This window comes from Cydia pomonella, chromosome 15 (genome assembly GCF_033807575.1).
Source record: "Cydia pomonella isolate Wapato2018A chromosome 15, ilCydPomo1, whole genome shotgun sequence".
NCBI lineage: Eukaryota > Metazoa > Arthropoda > Insecta > Lepidoptera > Tortricidae > Cydia > Cydia pomonella.
The window spans coordinates 7,044,932-7,064,230 of record NC_084717.1 but is presented as its reverse complement, the minus strand read 5'-3'; the positions used below and the strand labels follow the sequence as shown (position 1 = coordinate 7,064,230).

At 35.2% G+C, this 19,299-nt stretch overlaps 1 protein-coding gene and 1 long non-coding RNA gene across 2 annotated transcripts in view; one reads left to right on the top strand and one right to left on the bottom strand.

The window, feature by feature from the left end:
- The window catches only part of LOC133525690 (semaphorin-2A), a 458,429-nt gene that overhangs the window by 348,048 nt on the left and 91,082 nt on the right, over window positions 1-19,299 (bottom strand). The window lies entirely within an intron of this gene.
- LOC133525674 (uncharacterized) lies at window positions 964-1,657 on the top strand. The gene is made up of 2 exons (XR_009800608.1): window positions 964-1,027; window positions 1,466-1,657. It is a non-coding gene; the product is annotated as an uncharacterized LOC133525674 (long non-coding RNA).

Sequence of the window (19,299 nt, the reverse complement as noted above, 5' to 3'; positions counted from 1 at the left end):
CTCGTCTTTGGCAAGCTCATGATAAAAATACCTCCCGCTACAACCTAAGACGTCTACCAACCGAATTCAACGTCAATGACATAGTTTGGAAAAAAACCTACTACCAAAGCGATAAAGACCAGTATTTCAGTAAGAAGTTGGCACCAAAATTCTTGGAATGTAGAATAATACGTAAGAGGTCCCCCCTAGTCTATGATTTGCAAGATATGTCCGGCAAGGATTTGGGTACTTGGCATATTAAGGACCTTAAACTAGTAAGACGCTCAAGATAATGCAAATTTATCTTAGTTTAGCCAGTTAAATTTTAAACAAATATATAGCTATTATGTAGTTCAGTTAATCGGATTTTTATTTTTATTTTAGTGAGGTGAGCAAAAATCCTTCCCTAGGGAGCGGGGTATCTGTAGCGTTAATTTATTTCTCAATTATATTTTTCTCGTCGACATGATAAATAAATATTAGTCTCAGCAACTGATAAGTATCGATGTCGATATTATCGACTTTCCCATTCCCGGGATACTTGTTTACGCGATCGCCGGCGCCATGTTGTAACGGTCCGCCGCAGCCACCATTGTACATCTGACTGCAGCGCTGGACGCACGTCGCTCGTGCGAGCGTTAACGGCCGCGCCTTGTTTCGCGATGTCGAATATAATACTCGTATAGGGAACAAGTGCTGTGCCCCTAAGTTTTCGAATATATTCAAGTGTATCTGTTTTCCCCCGCTTTGGGGTCTACCCTACGGGCTAATTCAACGTCCACGCCTGCCCTTATCTGCTGCCCGGCGCTAACGCCAGGTTGCCACTACGCCAGGAACACCAGGACAGTAACGCCCAGCTACACACCGATCCAAGTGCCACCACCACAGTAGGACAACGACCCACGTGATTTAAGCCCAATAAACCACTGCTGTACAATTTGTAGCCAAGGCCTTATTGCTCACCTCTGCCCTAGACACCTAACGCTACAAGTGCTGTGCCCCTAAGTTTTCGAATATATTCAAGTGTATCTGTTTTCCCCCGCTTTGGGTAAGTTTGAACACAAATAGCTCTCCTAGTTTTAAGTTTGTCTTTGTTCCGTAGCTATTACTTTATCATACAGCCTAATGCTTTACGCTACGCCAAAACGGCGGACTTTGATTTTGTGTACCATGGATATAGATAATATTCTTAGCCTGTGTGAATTCAATACGTACTCTCTTGCGTAAGGTATTTATTAAGTAAATATGAATGTTTTAGCTTCCACACTATAGCACTTTGCCGATTGCAACCTTGCGCTTGTTTCCTAAGCCCTGTTTATCTCCGTTCTGAATCTCCATGTATCGACCGCCACAGACAAACTGATCTTAAATTAAATAACCACCAGAATCTCGTATGCTGTCAGGACATGAGCATTATAAATAAGGCGGGACGATCCATGGAGCTAATTTTAATGCAGAGCCTTAACACAGTGGAATGAAATTCCAGGGTCTACCCTACGGGCTAATTCAACGTCCACGCCTGCCCTTATCTGCTGCCCGGCGCTAACGCCAGGTTGCCACTACGCCAGGAACACCAGGACAGTAACGCCCAGCTACACACCGATCCAAGTGCCACCACCACAGTAGGACAACGACCCACGTGATTTAAGCCCAATAAACCACTGCTGTACAATTTGTAGCCAAGGCCTTATTGCTCACCTCTGCCCTAGACACCTAACGCTACAAGTGGTTCCTAACCTTGTCAGTTCCTCCACCCCTATGACTAACTAGGGAACCCGATTTTACCCCTACTCCCAATAAATATCAATATTCTTTCTTACAGGTCTAATTTCTGTTATATTTAATTGAGCTTATTACCTCCGTAAAATACCAGATTTACCACTACGGGGGTTACCCTCAAGTTAGGAACCGCTGCTCTAACGCATAAATGCGCCCCTAGGACTTGCCTACGCGGGGCCATCGTGTAGAGGAGCCTTAAGCTATGCTCGCGAGGTCTACAGCTCACAGAGCTACTAGTTTTTATACTTTTATTCCAATTTCAAACAAGATACCTGTACCCCTAGTGTAACTAAATTCGATTTCCAAACGTGACGTACGCGTTTGCGTTTAGTCTCATTTTGTATTGGATTTCGAAAGAGCGCGCCAAGCGGGACGTTTTGGAACCTCAAAATCCTATACAAAATGAGACTTAACGCAAACGCGTTCGTCACGTTATGATGTCGATCAAAGTTACACTAGGGGTACTGATACATACAGTGAAAACACTTTAAATGTACCTAATAAAATATCGTTAATATTGAAATGATACCCTTAACAACAATGTTACCCGTATTATAACTAAAGATTAAAGGTTATAGGCGTTCCAAAATTGAAGCGCTTACCTTGTACAAATTGTACAAGGTGCCTTCAGTAGCGCCTAGGCAAGAGAGAAATATGGACATGCTAACGAGCTCCCGCATTCCGACAGAGAAAGAGACAAGCTTATGAACAACAAGTATGACAAAGATGAATAAAATGCGAAAATTAATCAAAAATAACAGATTACTTCGTAGGTATTGAAATAAATATGGAGTAAGACGAAGCCTGATGCGCATATCCTCGTTTGTATGTTTGGGACGTAACATGTTTTGTTCAATTTGTTGTCACCTGACGAAGCCTTCGTTGCGGATTTCCCACATATAAAATAAAAAAAAACTATAAAGATTTTGTTAAAAAAATTAACTGTTGTTAATGTTACTTATTTATTTTAACTTTATTGCACAAATTATATACAACAATGTACAAATGGCGACCTTAATGCCAAATGGCATTCTCTACCAGTCAACCATAGGGCAAAACAGATACACTTACAAATTTTGAAAATTGTACTATTACGTTTTATGTATGAATATTATTTAGTAAATCCTACATATCAATAGTCATAATAATATCATTGCTAAACAACTTAAGGACATCAAATGCATAAAAATCACAAGATCATTTCCCATGGAGGCCATATTACCTACGTTTTATTTTAACATAACTCAAGTTCGGTTTACCATACCATCTTTCTTCCATACGAAGCTAAGTCCTACAAGGATTACACGCATGTACTCTGCGATTAATTCATTAGAATAAACGAGACACAAACATTCCCGGCTCGCGATAAGAGTACGGAACTAAAACGTTTTTGTAATTACGAGTGCTGCCGAGATGGTGCAATGCAGTCCGGAGTATTTCCTGCTAATATTCTTAAGAGGGAAGAATAGCTTTGCGATTCTAACGAAATAACGGTACTTTTTCTATGAAATTCCATTTCGGGAGAAAACGGTTTCCACTAATTAAATCTTATCAAATGACTTTGATTTTGATGTCGATTGCTTCAGTATAATATATTCTAGGAATAAAAGGAAAACCTATAAACCTTGTTTTTCATTTTGTCAACAACATACTATAAAGTCATGGAGAATGGAAAATATTTAGAAGTGGAAAAACATTTTCTTTTTTTGTATGGACGGGAGTACTCATGGCATACTTCTCTCTTAATAGTACAGTCAGCGTCAAATACTTCGTAGCAGTCAAAGTGGCCAAATAGTTCGGTACACCATACTAAATATATGGTGTACCGAACTATTTGGCTACTTTGGTTGCTACAAAGTATTTGACGCTGACTGTACATATGCTAACGTAGCATTGCTATGGCCATATAAGTTCATAGGATATGGAATATTGTAGGGTCAGGTTACTTTAACCCAATATGGGGTAACTTGGGCCCATGTAAAAGGATCTAATAAAACAACAAGAACGTGGATTATTCAAGCCCTTTAGCTTGTCTTAAATATGAAATTTAATAAACGTAGGTCAAATTGTTATTGATAAATAACGTTTAAAAACCGGCATTTTTGTGACTGACTGACTCAAAAACCTTTTGACTATCATTTCACATTTATGTTTTTGTTGGGATTTTATTTACGAGAAAATATGTGTTAAATATATAATATAAATAAATCAAGGAATAACAGTGGCAAGCTAGCAAGCATAAAAAGTTAAATTAATCGAAATAAATCTTTGGTACATTGGGCACCACGACTCAATCTGCACTGAGAATGGCGCAACAGATAAAATCTTTTTATTAACAGAAATAAGAATCCCATAAAAATGCTAATTTTGTTCGAAGAATTTGGTACGGTTTTCATTTCATTTTGACAATACCACTTATCAGTTATCTCCCTAAAATCATATCAAGTTGTTATAGCAGAATCGACCCCTGGCACAGCGAATATTTAATTCAATAGTTTTAAACCAAACTATTAAACTTTAGTTCGTAAAATCCGATAGATATTGAATAGGAAAACAACGGTCGCTCATATTTCCGATAACACGTTTAGCAGCGCTGATGAAGTTAAGGTGAAAATGTTTATTTTCGTGTTAGTTACATTTTCAGTGGCGCACGAAAATAGTATTATCTCTAAAATGAATCGTTTGCATTTTGTTTTTATCGGTTTTGTTGGATTAAAAAAAAAAAAACACTGAAAAGTTTCAGTTATTAATTGAAACTTTTCAGGTTTTTAATTTTATTGAGAAAAAATGAAAAGGATGAAATTTACATTTCCAAGATGACGGTAGTTTCTTGAGATCCCCCTTACTTCTTATATCTATGAGATCCCCAAACGTTTGAAGATCTGGACTCTGGTCATGAAAACAGAATCTTTTACAAAGTTTCAAGACTGTTCTAGTCTAGAAAGAGATCGACCTTTTTCCTATTTCGACTGTGCTAAAAGCATCTGTTTTAACCATGAGGAACTTTATTTCCAACAGTTACAGCATTTAAGAGTTTCTATATTACATTCTCGGTAATAACATATGTGTATTATTATTTTCACTGTAACTTACATTACCTGGGAGCTGTTAATATGAAGTGCGCGCGGCGCCATATTGCAAAAGTTTTAATTTTTCTCTAACCTCAACTTCGAGGCGAGTCGCCGGTGTCAAGTTTCAGAGAAATTATGTCGTTAGATTTAATCTGGGATATGTCTATACTGGGACGTTTAGAAGTTTAAACGAAGTTAATAAATATTTTTTTTGACAATAAACGATTTTTCTCTCGACAGTTAAGTTTGGAACATTGAAACAGACCTATCAGGATGCGTGAGATGATTGTAATAACAGATGAATTTGATCTGGATTTGTTGTGGTTATGGATAAAATTTTACATTTTAAGTAAGTCGGTGACAAAATGTCTAGTAAATATGTTACGTAAATAAACGAATTAGAATAGAATAGAATAGTTTATTGCATATCACATTACAAGCATGGATGGAATGGAACATATAGGTATACATGTGACACCCTGTAAGGGCACAGCAATATAAGAGGGCTACAAGTAGGTGTTTAAATTACAATTATTTCGCACATTTGATTAAATTAATATTACACATACATTCCCGCATGATCATTTGATTGTATTATTAGATTATTTCCTTACATAAACAAAGCACGGTAATATTTTCATTTACTGACTTTATCAAAATATTACTCATTAAGATTATAAAAACATCCATTAATTAAAAACAGCTTCAGGTGTTTTTCAAATTGACCAACATTGTCCAGATCTTTGATAGAGTTAATACATTAATAAAATAATTAAAAATGAAAAAAATAGATTTGTAAATGTATCACGCGACATATGAAATTAAAGGGCTTTTGTAAGAGTCTGGAGTCAAGCGTGCGTATACATATACGGAACCCTTGGAAAACGAGTCTGACTCGCACTTGGCTGGTATTTTGGCACCCATTTTAGTTTTTTTGAATTGAAATTGTTAAAAACCTATACCTGTCTGACCTCATAATACAGTTTTTTTTATATTGTTTTTATTTTCTACAATGAGCAATATAACGATATATGTCCCTAAAATAAATTATTATCTTGCCATCTGAAATTAACTACAATTTAATGTCAATCGGCAATAAAAAGTAAAATTTATCATAATCTAATATTAACAAAATTACCGATATTTTAACAACCTTGCCAACCCACTGGGATAGTAATTTTAATCCACGATTATTTTAACGAGCCTCATGTGGGTATAGGTATACATTATTTAACCAGGAAAAAACATGCCAAAACCCATCTTGTATCCTGACCTACTTCCCAAAGTTGAAAATAATTGTCTTTCTAAGTAAAAATAATAAATCCTCTGTCATCGTAAACGTAACTCATATCCCTAAAGCGATGAGGGGTGAGCTGGAACTTCCACATTCCGCGCCCTTTGACCCGGGCACTGTAACTGGAGTTCACATCTTGTTTTAAATTGAAAAATGCTCTATGCGCCACTCAAAACACACTAACATACGTTCTTATAAAACGCCCCAATAAACCCGAGTGTCTCTAGAAAGAAAAAACCTGAAACTTTTACTTTACCCTCCATGCCAAACTTATTAAATGTCGCAGAAAGATATTTGACGGTTCCGGATATTTTATGGTGATTAAAATGTTAAGTATGTCTTTTGTTTCCTTTACCCAAAGTTTCGATTTTCGGTACAGCGTTTTTATAATGACTTTGAAGCCGATATTTGTGACGTGCGTCTATTCATACAGTTTGAATACGTTCAGATTGTTTGTGAAAAATTTAATTGGATTTGTTTGATGACATCTATCTTATGAAAGGTAATCTTAAGCTGTGTTTTTACTAACTGTTCTGAACAGCTCTGAGCGAACAATCGTTCGTTCGGTTAATGGAAACACTTGCTCCAATAGTAAATGGGAAGAGCAAACATTTCAAAACAAAATGTTCGCTCAGAACACTAAGTGAAACGCGGCTTTAGGGATCCTTGCCACGGTTACGAGAGTTACGAATAAAATAACGATTATCTATTTCTAAATCGCCAGGTTCATCGTTTACCTGGAAAATTTATCTTCGTCACGTAAGTAGTATTACATACTCGCATCGAATCAAAATCTGTACCCCTAGTGTAACTTTGATCGACATCATAACGTGACGAACGCGTTTGCGTTAAGTGTCATTTTGTATAGGATTTTGAGTTTCCAAAACGTCCCGCTTGGCGCGCTCTTTCGAAATTCAATACAAAATGAGACTAAACGCAAACGCGTACGTCACGTTTGGAAATCGAATTTATTTACACTAGGGGTACTGGTAATATTCAGAGTCGATTTCGTTCGATATATAAGCTATGTCCGAATTGTAACAACTTTAAATATTTTTCATTCCCCATGCTCTGAAAGTGGGTAGTTGTGGTTCTAAAAAGTGTGCAGAAAATGATACGTTTCTGCTTCCTATGTACCTACTTTTTTTCTTTTTTTTGTATGTTAAGAATTTTTTTATACTACGTCGGTGACAAACAAGCATGCGGCCCGCCTGATGGTAAGCAGTCACCGATAGATTTGTTGTACAATTTCCATTCTAATATTTAACTCCCTATTCAATAAATAACGATACTTAAACCTAAATTGTTAACTAAAAGTACCCTAATAATAATACATATATTTTACATTCCACGTATTAAAAATGAAAACTAGAGTTTTTAATTCGGGTGAAAGGCAACATTTCAGCCTCGGACTAGTCGGACTATTGGCGCTCTCAGTGCGTTCGAGGTGCAAACCATCTCGACAACATTGAGTGCCTTACATCCCTTGGTTAATCCACAATTTCTGTCCGTGTTATGCTACTTATGATATAAATTACCTACTAGTAATAACACTTCGAATTTACGATTTCAGAATAACCGTGTTTAAATATCAGACGCAGTGAATTATATTTGCCTGAGAGCCTGGGTTTACGAGGTGCCGGTCGTATACGGCGAAACGTCGACGCATAAAAATATCGTAATATTGCATGCAACATATATGAGCTGTACTTTATGAAGGCGAAGTAACAGCACGTGTAGTTATCAGTATATTCCATAAAAATTTACAATTTTGTCCGTTTAATACATAAAATTGTTGAATTAAATTAAATGGGACTAAATGCGAAACGTAGTCAAGTGGCAATGCCAGTTCTCTTATCATAATAGTCAAATTTAAGTGTATTTTTTATAAACATCCTTTTTCATTTGAAATATTTTTGTTTATAATGAATAAGGAGTCTTCTTTAAATGAAAAGAAATATATTGGCGGATGACCAAAATTCCAAGGTAGAGGATCAAAAATGTTATTTAAGATGTTTATGGATGAACTGCTGATATGACGGGCAAGTGTCATTTAATACATAACTTTATATTCATAAGCCAAGTCCAAGAAATACGTAGTTTTGATATTCTTTATCTATTATAAAGTTTTGAAGTTACATGAAAATATCTGTTACATTTTTCAACGCCAAACGTGAAATGTTAACCAACAAACGTATAGGATGCACTTTTGCGGCAGAGAGAGACGGGTGTATGAGTGTGGATGTTTGTATCATGTGTTGCCTGTTGTAGCTCAGTGGCGCCTTAAATAAATTTCTACAAATTAATGTACAACTATATCTTTTGAATCTCGATCTCAATCGAAAAAATCTGTTTCTATTTATGGATATATGCTGATAGAGTACGAGTTAGTAACTTTACAACCTTTTTATTTCCTCACCACACAGGGCACCAGAAGGCGTTTACCAAACAACAACACTAATTTTGAAACATTAATTTCAAATGATTTTTCCCTATAGGCAAATCAAATAAGTGTCTTTCGAAGAATTAATTCCCAGCAAGCTGGAAATCGTTTAAATACTTTTAATTTAGTCCTAAATGGGTGTCATTAGTGTTTGCCCAATCCCATAAAATCTTGCTCCTTTTTAGTTTTTTGCTTGTAGCTCGAAAACGGTACGTCCGTCGGAAAATTTGCTCGAATCATGTTGAAAATTGATATACATATAACGGACCGATACGACCTTCAAACCTTAAAAAAAAAAAGGGCGTACTCCCATCTTAAGTGCCGGCAACGCACTTACAACTCTTCTGGTGTTGTAGGTGTCCATGGGCGGCGGTAATCGCTTACCATCAGGTGATCCGTCTGCTCGTTTGCCTCCTCTACCATAAAAAAAAAATATAAGGATTCGAAATGTACCTCAATATTAATTCGCACTCAAAGTTTGTAAAAATGGCCGCTGTTTTGAATTTCTTCACTTCTGGTATAATTATGTTGAAATCCGAAAACTCCTTTTCACCAGTGTCCATCCACAAAATCTTGCGGGTACTGCCATTGTAATTGATAGTGGGTTCCTTTTACAACGAGTGGTTTGGCAATCCAAAGAAAAATGTATCTCCCAAGGCTCCCAAAATTAATGCACACCTCCTGGGATAGCGCAAACACAGATTACACGCATTTAGGACCGAATAAAGGCATTGAAACGATTTACAGCTTGCTGGGAATTAATTCCTCAAAACGCTTTTTTGGATCTAATTTGATTGGCCGACTACTCAAACTATGAGCGACGGATTGGTAAGCGCTAGAGTTTGAATCCAAGATCTCCAAATAGAAAATCCTACATCTGATCCATTCGGCGACCGCCACCTAGTTAAAGTCAAAGTACTGATACATAAACTGTGGAAGCAATGTTTTACTTGATATGAGACATAAACTTGTATGCAGATGCGTCCACTAATGGCACCGCGTGACTGTGTTGGCTGTAATGCGTGAAAGTGAAGGGTTATCTAGTGTCGCACCTGTAACACTTAGAACTTTGCAACTAACGCGTTGATTAAAATTATAAAATTCCTACTATTAAAAAAAAAAAAACATCTTCGTATTGTTACTTAGTGCAAAACGCCTTTTTGATGGTTACGATGACATTATGGCCGTAGTCTAAATAACCTTATTGGTAGATGTCAAAATATGACAAGTAATACTTTGAAAAAACGCGGTTTTACGAAAATAAATACCTAAAAATTTATTTTAAGAACCAGTTTTACCAATAACATTTACTTTTTCTGTACAAATATATTTAAAACATAATAATAAAAACAAAGAGAATTTGTTTTGGCAAAATTTACATAAATTCATATAATATTTTTACTTCTTTTGGCCTTAGAAATTCGTGGTTAAAATCTAGAATATAAAAGATAGTTTCTGATCCTAGTATTGATTAACAGCATTCTACCTATTGTTAATACCAATATTACGAGTACTTGTTCATTGTTGTCACTTATTAAGTTTATTGCTACTGAAATCTGGAAATAAACAGCTTATTAGCTAAAAAACGTACCCGCATCGGACTACCTATTTACAAATCCACTTAAAAAAATCTCATCATAAATGTACTTCAACAAGAAGTAATGTTACTAAATAAAGACGATTATGATCTAATCTATTCAATACTAAGTAACGTAAATACCAATCCTACGAATAATCAATTGCAAGCAAATACAAATTAACGATCTTATTCTATCTTATTCAATGCTTATACAATAAGATAGAAACACGTACTCGCATGTCGCCTGCAACCCGAGCACTTTAATCAACAGCTGTTTGCTTAATGAGATGACGCAGAGAATGGTTTCTCGCACCTCTGTAGAGCTAATACAATTTAACTTAGAGGAATGGGAGCGCTGGATGTATTGAAAGTTACTTATATACTAGAGATTTCTTCGGATGTTTGCCGCAGATACGTTTGATAAAGGTTAACGATTTATTATTTAAATGCTGTAGCCACCTGCATATATCTTACGTATAAAATGGGATATTCTTGAGGATATGTTGGTCATTCGTATCTCATACATTGTACTTTTATTTGAATGTTGTTTTCTCGAGTTTAAATGATGGATAAAATATTTATTTTTTTGTTAAGAAAGTTTTTATTGGTGTTATATACCTATGCATGTTTCTGTATGTGGGTATCGCTACGCCCACCTTGGCCGTAAAGTACAAATAAACCAGTGAAATTAGAGCAGCCCGTAGTTTCACTCGGTCCTCGTACTCATCACTGACGACGACGATGGGAACATTGGGAACACAAACACACACTTTAACAGGCAAATATTCGTGACCGCATAAATTATTAAATAAATTAAAGACATAATATTTTCACCACACCAGCTCATAAAGGCTGTCTTTATTTTTTTTGTTCTTCAAAAACTGTTGAGAAAATTGCATTTTAACCACAAGAGTGACAAAGTATTTAGACCCAAATTTTGAGTTATTTCCTCATGTTGGCAAGTGGAATTGACGGTGATGACGATGTGAAATTTATGATTTTGATGATACGTTTTTAATATCGTTCAGTGTAGTGAAAGTTTTGTTAAGATTTTCGACTCGCTACGCTCGTGGTTCAATTATGGAATCTTTCGCTAGCTCGGGTATCAATGCATGAGCGGTTTTAAATTAAATAAATAAATACTTATTATGGAACAATTTTACACTAATCGATCTAGCCCCACAGTAAGCTCAATAAGGCTTGTGTTGAGGGTAATAAACGATGATATATATAATCGATAAATACTTAACTATATAGAAAACATCCATAACTCAGGAACAAACAACCTCAGTGATGAAAACACAAATAAATGGCCTTCCGGATTCGAACCCGGGACCCCCTGCTTCGTATTAGGCAGGGTCACTACCGCCTGGGCTAGGAGGCCCGTTAAATAACAACTTTGCCCCCTTGTAAAACAAATAACTGTCGTATGTAACTATGCTATTTTTAAAACAGTCCTCGGATTATTAGTAAAATTTAAAATGAAAAACTTTCTACAAAAAAAAAAAAAAAACAACAACAGCATTTCTTGGTAATTCTTTATATCTATTACTGAAATTACCGTGAAGCCAAGTAAAAACAGATCAGTATTGAAATATTATGCAGATATCATAAAATTAATATAAGTTTTAAAAAACGTTATCGAATCAAACCAAAAGTTATATGTTATAAAGTTCAGATTCATTCTAATCAAATAAAGATATTAAATAATCTCTCAACATTATCTACTCTCTTCTTCAAAGAAATGTATATTAAATAAAGCCGGGATATTTTAATTTACTAAGTAGTCGGAGTACATATTTATTTAAGCTAAAATCGCATAAAAAATGTGCAAACATTTGTCAGCAGAAACTGGCTGTTCCTTTGCGCTTACAATTTCAATTTAAATCGGAATAATTCATTTACTTTCGGGATTTGGGCCAGCATATTGGGATTTTCCATGACCAGGAGTCTGCATAAACATTCAGATGGTGCGTTCAAAGGTGTTTTTCCCCGTTGAAGAAATATCATGACAGTTGATAGATCGTATCGGCCTTGAAAGGAGGCTATTAGTAACTATCATGTGCATAACAAGAAAAAGCTAGTACATTTACTTCTGCTGCGCTGCGTTTTGTCACTCACTTTATTAATAAACACTAATATATAAAATTATATATGCAATAACGTAACGAAGAACTGGTGTCGCTCTTCTAGAAAGGAAGAAAAAAATACGGAAATTTTAATTCCTACATTTATTAAATATTTTTTAAAGAAAAATAAAATATTATTTAAAGAATAATAATAATATATGAGTAACTATATAGAGATTACCGTACTAAAAGTTTATCGAATATCGTAAATCGGATTAGCCAGTGTGGTTTTTTTTTTAATTATTTATAAAAAGTTATAAAAAATCGTAGCTCAGAATATAACAGAAATAGGAAGCTGAAACTTACGAGAAATAATACTTATAATAAATAGCGCTGACCGCTTCATGTCTAACTAGAAGCGACATTTTTTGTGAGTGGTCTTATCCTTTCTGCAAAAACTATAGGATAAGACAAAATCATTAAAACATTGGTGCGGACACCGTAACTTGCTTCACTCACATCTTGAACGTATCCTGCGTCTATTGAAAACTATTTTCAATATTTCCTAGCTGAATTTTTGTTCTATTCAAAAGTATAAGCTGAATTCAGAAAACGATTTCTTGCGGAGCTATTCCGTTGAAATGTTTCTATTTGGTAAGTTGTGAGAAATAAAGAGGAAATATGTTGTAAACAACGATAACTTCAATCATGTAAAAACTCAAACTAAAATACTTAAAACTTCTTAAGCACCTGCTTGTGTTTCGAATTAGGTGAAACGTCTGCTGTAAAAAAAATCTGAAGTGTTAAAATTTAGGGATTAGGATCATCCACGACAACGCGTGTAATATTATGTTATCAAAGGTTAGATTTGACAAATCTGCGCGTCAACATGGATGACACGAACTATATTATTCAACCCAACATTCAACGTCAACTCTATTTTAGTTCGAACGATATAAAGAAATCAAGTTTTTATGATAGTATAAGTAAATAAGATACTTATACAATTAAATTGTAGGCGAATTAAGGCCTAATTTGACATTTTTAAGATTCACCCTTATTCTTCCTTAATAGCCCGTTTATCTTACCCTCCAAGTAAAACGTATCGACTATTCCGTATTTCACTTAAAGAGTTGTTTTGCTAGGCGGGTCGCATGAATAGCAGCCTTTTGATGGAAATTTAATGAGCGCAAGGGAGGACTGACCATTACTGAGACAAGGGTCGGTATTCCAACGGTCTACCGGGCACTGGTAAACCGAGATCTCTGGTCGACTAGCATATATGTGCGTTCTGGAATACTTATTGTTGTTAAGGATCTTGAGTTCACATTTTACATTGGTTCACCAGTTTTTGATTCGCCTGTGTTTGGTAAGCGTCGGGAATATAAGACAAGAGTCGTTTCAATGCACTGTCCGAAGGGGGATCTGCACATATTGAAACGTTTTTGTTCATCGTTGTATGCATTTTTACACTACCTATATATATGGATATTAGTGGAAGTTAAAATTTAGATTTTTAGGTATAGTTGACAAAAAAAAATTGCATATCGTTAAAGTTCGATGATGCATGATAGAGCTTTACGAAGGTCTTGATCTCCAGTGCACGCTCTAGGCGGCTTGCAGAACGTACCTAGCTACGCTAGACAACGCCTCTAAACAGTTAGTATAGAAATGTTAGCGTCAGCGGATGAACGCCTCTTCTAGTTATTTTTAAGTCTTACGCCAAAACTACAAAGCCAGTGATTTTTTTAGGTTTACAGTACATAAAAATGCACCCAAAATATAGATCAACAATTTCTATTCGATAATTTCGTTTTTAACACTCTCGATGAATATTGATTATACAATTCATAAACTCAACATTATTCGTGTGCAGCAACTTTTCAAAAGGATTTTTCAATACGAAGGACCGCAGAGGCGTTTTCAAATTAAAGTCTGTATTCGCTTTCATACCTTAACTGGGTATTAAGACATCCGCGGAGTTAACAAGGTCCTTAACTATTTGATGAATGCCGGCCTTTCAGGCTAACCTCGTTAACTAAAAACAAACAGCATGTGCCGCTAAACGAGAAGCTTATTCAGATTTCAAAATAAGGTTATACCAATAATTTAAAGCTTCATACTTATATCGCCGATTAGGTACCTGTTATTTAATACTTATCACTTGAATGTGCCCCTCAGTCAAGTTGCGTTGCCTTTTTAGGGTTCCGTAGCCAAATGGCAAAAAACGGAACCCTTATAGATTCGTCATGTCCGTCTGTCTGTCCGTTTATGTCACAGCGTATGTTTGGTAAGTGGATGTTTTCTATGAACCACATTAAGATTTTTACACAAAAATAGAAAAAAAAACAATACATTTTGGGGGTTCCCCATACTTAGAACTGAAACTCAAAAAATCTTTTTTCATCAAACCCATACGTGTGGGGTATCTATGGATAGGCCCTTCATGGGCGATTCCGACTCGCACTTGGCCGCTTTTTTTACAAAGTTATTTATAGCCTTCGTCAGTGGTAAATGTCAAAAAACAATGTCAATTTTGACTGAATTTGCCCTTAATTGTTGCACGTATTTTATATTATTGATTGAAACGAGTAAAAAACATTCAACATCATTAAGAATCAATAACATATTTTTACTACACCAGCTCGTAATTGTACAAAAACTGATAAGAGAGTTACATTTTATCCACATGTGTGGCAAATTAATTTGATACAAATTTTGAGTTTTTTTTTTCATTATGTTGGCAGGTAGAATTGACTTTTCAATGATGAATTGGAATGATAAATATATAATAATTTTGTTTGATGTTTTACAGTTAGTACTCTGCTCGCGTTAGTTTGGTGAAAAATTTTGCTCGTTTTACTCCTCGTGCCTTGAAACCCTCGCTACGCCCGCCGTGGATAAATTTTGGTTGCTCGGGTGTCAATACTAGCACGAGCGATAAAAAACAACTTTGTCCCGTTAAAAACAATTAACTTTTTACCACACCAACTGGCAAAGGCCCTCTTGATTGTTCAAAAACGAATGAAAAAGTTGCATTTTATCCACATGTTGGGCAAAGTAATCAGATGCAAATTTTGAGATGTTTCCTTATGTTAGCTAGTATAATTGACTTTTAAATGATGATATTGAATGATAATTTTTTTATTACGTTCATTTGGATTTGATTTCATTTGAATTTTTTGGTATTTCATAGTTAGTAGTTTCCTCGTGTTGGTGTGGTGAAAAATTTTGTGTTTCACTCGGAGGCAAAGTTTGTTTAACCCTCGTGCATTGAAACCCTCGCAACGCTCAAGATTCCACTTCTCGAACCACTCTCTACATTCGTGGTTCAATTTTGGAATCTTTCGCTTGCTCGGGTATCAATATTAGCACGAGCGGTTAAACAACAACTTTGCCTCCTTGTAAAACAAATAAATATTTAAAGCTTGAATTTCACTCCCAATATCGGCACTCATATTTAGTGGGAGGGACTCCCCGAGATTGATGTACGTAATATTGTGTTGGTAACATATTTTTCAAATCTGGTTTAGCCTCCAAGAGCAATATTTAAGATCTAAAGAAAAGTCTAATAAGGTCGCCATTATAACTATAAACAGTACAAAAATGACATAATATGGGTAAAAGTGATTCGTTTTGACTGGACACTTGTTGTGCGCCGTATGCATATTTTGGCTGTGGTTCAAAGTGTTGAAAATTATTGCTTGAATAAAAATGTTGAATAGTACGAGCACAGTTCAAGCATAAAAATAATAAAGTATGTAATTTAAAGTACAGGTTTTTACAATATGTAAGTTTAAGTTCAGGTGGGGTAAGAAAAATATGGTTTATTTTTCTCGGGGCAAGAGGATAGTCCTCCTACGTAAGTTAGTTTTATTTATGCATCAGTTTTATTATTAGTAATATAATTTGATTTAGGTTTTAATATTTTTAACTACCTTTGTAGGGCTAATATGGTCGGCTCTTTATCATTTGTCACCATGCCTGTCACGTTCTAGCAAGTATGTAAGCGCAAAAGTGACGGGCATAGTGAAAAGTGATAAAAATTAAAGAAAGAAATTTCTCTAAAATCTTCAAAAAGTTCCTTACCTAAACTTAAATCTAAATTATAGTTATAAAACTGTGTGCGACTATCTTTTCTTAGGTTTGGTTCGGTTAGGGTCTAGGGATAAACGCCCTGTTAATGGTTGGCGTTGTTATGACCAATAAAAAAATCTAATCTGAACTGTTTAAAATTCTTAAGAACCTTCCTTTAATACTTCTAGAAAATAATGATTCAACTTGGCTATTGGCTTGGATGTCAATATATTACATAAAAATACATCTGTAGTAATTCAGACACACACTTGGCTATGTATTTCCGTACGTTCATGATAAGCTAGTTGTGTACTTATTCTGCGGAGGAACTCCACGTATCCGCTTGAGTCGAGTTGTACAATAATGCAGATCTTCTCTGGCATGAACGAGTGCTGAGACGCGCGCGCAAGCTGTCTAGCGGACCGTGTGTTCTCGAGAACCTTTACAGAACTTTGCAGAAAAGCTTCTGCGTACGTTTGTTAATGCGATTCTAGCTCCTGAAAGATGACGTTGACAAGTAGAATAAGCTGGGCTATGTATACACATTTGGCTTTATTATGAATGTTTGTCAAATCTAACGAACCGTTGATTATTTTTTGTCTCTATCTGTTATTTTGACATTTCTGCTTATTAGAAAGATACAAAATTTCACAGAGATTTGTTAAACGTTGCTAAATTTTGAAAATAAGGGGGTTAGTATTAAATTCTTGATTCAGAAAACAATAAGGTTCACTGGAATCTTATTGGAAAATCTGAAATAGTTACATAAAAATATTAATTGCTATTGCATCATGGAAGTTTATTGCGCTATTGACAAACCAACAACGTTATTAAGGTAAGGTGATTGAATTTAAACGCTATTTAATATTTCTATCAAAATAAGATAATGCGTAACTGTTATTTTCTAGACCCTCCATCTATAAACAGAGATATCTAAATCTACAATGAGCAGTCTAAGCAAAAAAAAACTGTCAGACCATCCTTCACTTTTTCCTCTTAGCTTGGCTGTCTATACATTATTCATTGTAGCCATGCGACGCCACCGTCGGAACTAAAAGGCGGTAGGACCATATGGGTACTGAAGAACCTTGTTTCATTCTTTCCCTTAACAAGGGTGATGCATAGTGAGGTGCTGTACTCAGGAATATTCCCGACTCGGACCCGACGCGGAATTTTTCGCATCCATACTTTTACTTGAACCAAATGAAATGTCTTTATTTTGTTTTCCTTTTTAAAATCCGCTTGTACTTATAAGAGTGGTATATTTTTACACGGCTCATACATTTTTGGCCATGAAAGTGCTTTGGAATGTTATTTGGGTACTATTTTAAAGGCGTGCCTATTGATAGAGCGTAGTCTCCAAATCATATTGATAGATGAGTAACTTACTTATAGTCACTAGAGTTTTCCATAAATTCCCATACCACAGAATAATTTTATTATTTAACCTGTCTCAAAAAACGGAATGTATCTGCATTTCAGTTTATTCCTGTATCTAAAACCCATTGTAACACCCAAATTTTAAACAAATATATTTAAAGATTTTAAAGACAAACATTACTAATTTAGGAAAACATCGCAAAATAAGTAATTATAGGACAACATTGCAACATGTTCCTACGGCCCTTCACTAAGTTTCGTATAGGTATGTAGGTATACCAGACGGCGGGCGACCGTGTAGAACAACGGGAGAAAAATCTGCTTTTAATTACCGCCCAGCGAACAACGGTTGGTTAGAATTTTCTTTTGAAACCCCCACCCTTTCGAAGCACTCGATAGTAAAATTTGCTTTATTTAAAAGTTTTACTGGAAAATTCAGTGAGGGTTTTCAAAATAAACTTGAGATATTTACGATTCCTTTTAGAATGACATTATAGTTGTTACTTTGTTTTGAGGTTTAATAATAGTGGCAAGTACTTAGTATATGTACTTATAGAACATACCGTAAGTATACATAATATATAATACAAATGGTACCTTTTTGTGACGTGCATTCCATACATATGTGATATGTATTTACCTGTAACAAGTATGAAAAAAAAATTATCAACATACACAATATTTATATTTGAAAGTAATATTATATTACTCCACATTTATAGAATGAATACCATATCAAAACCAATCAAGCAAAACACGATAAGCAAAATAATTTGCTATTACACTACATTAACGACGGTCGTAAGCAACAGAGCTAAAAACACAATAAATTGCATCAAAACACGAAAATTGCCAAAACAAAAACGATTACACGAATCTCCCACCACGCGATAAACTAATGTAAAATCTGCAACAACAGATTGAAATTCTGCTAAGCTACAAAACAAGTTGAAAGTTTTGAAGTGAGCGCAAATTTAATTACTGCATAAGCGCACAAGTCGAGTTTGGGCATTGCCAGGTTTATTAGCAAAGGTTAAGCCCTGATGCACACATCATAGAATAGAACATTAAATAATAAGTAGATATATATTATATTACATTAAAATTATATCTCCCCTCCGAAATGTTGACAAACAAGCTTGATAAACAAGACTTTCGATTAAATAAATCCATACTCAAACCAGTTCATTCGTCACTATACCACAGACCGATACACAGATGTACATACTAAACGTTTGCAATAATCAAATTTAAACTGTCGTGTGTTAGGCTAACATTAAGCAGCTCGTGAACGCTACTCATGCACTGTTAGTGCTTGAAAATGGAAACATAAGCTCTCCAAAACATGTCGCGCGAGTGACTAAAAAATAAATAAATTAAGTAATAATTGGACATTCTTAATACACAAATTGACTAAGCCCCTACTCAGACGTAGAAACACCCATGACTCAGGAACAAATATCTTCACTCAACACACACATAAACTCCTTTATCGGGTTTTTCACCAAGGACCACAGATCATATAGCCTCGGACCATCGACGGGTCACTATCACTACCCACTAGGCTACACCAAGAGAAGACAATAAGTATTTCTATTTAATTGCATAAATTCAGGTACATACAACAT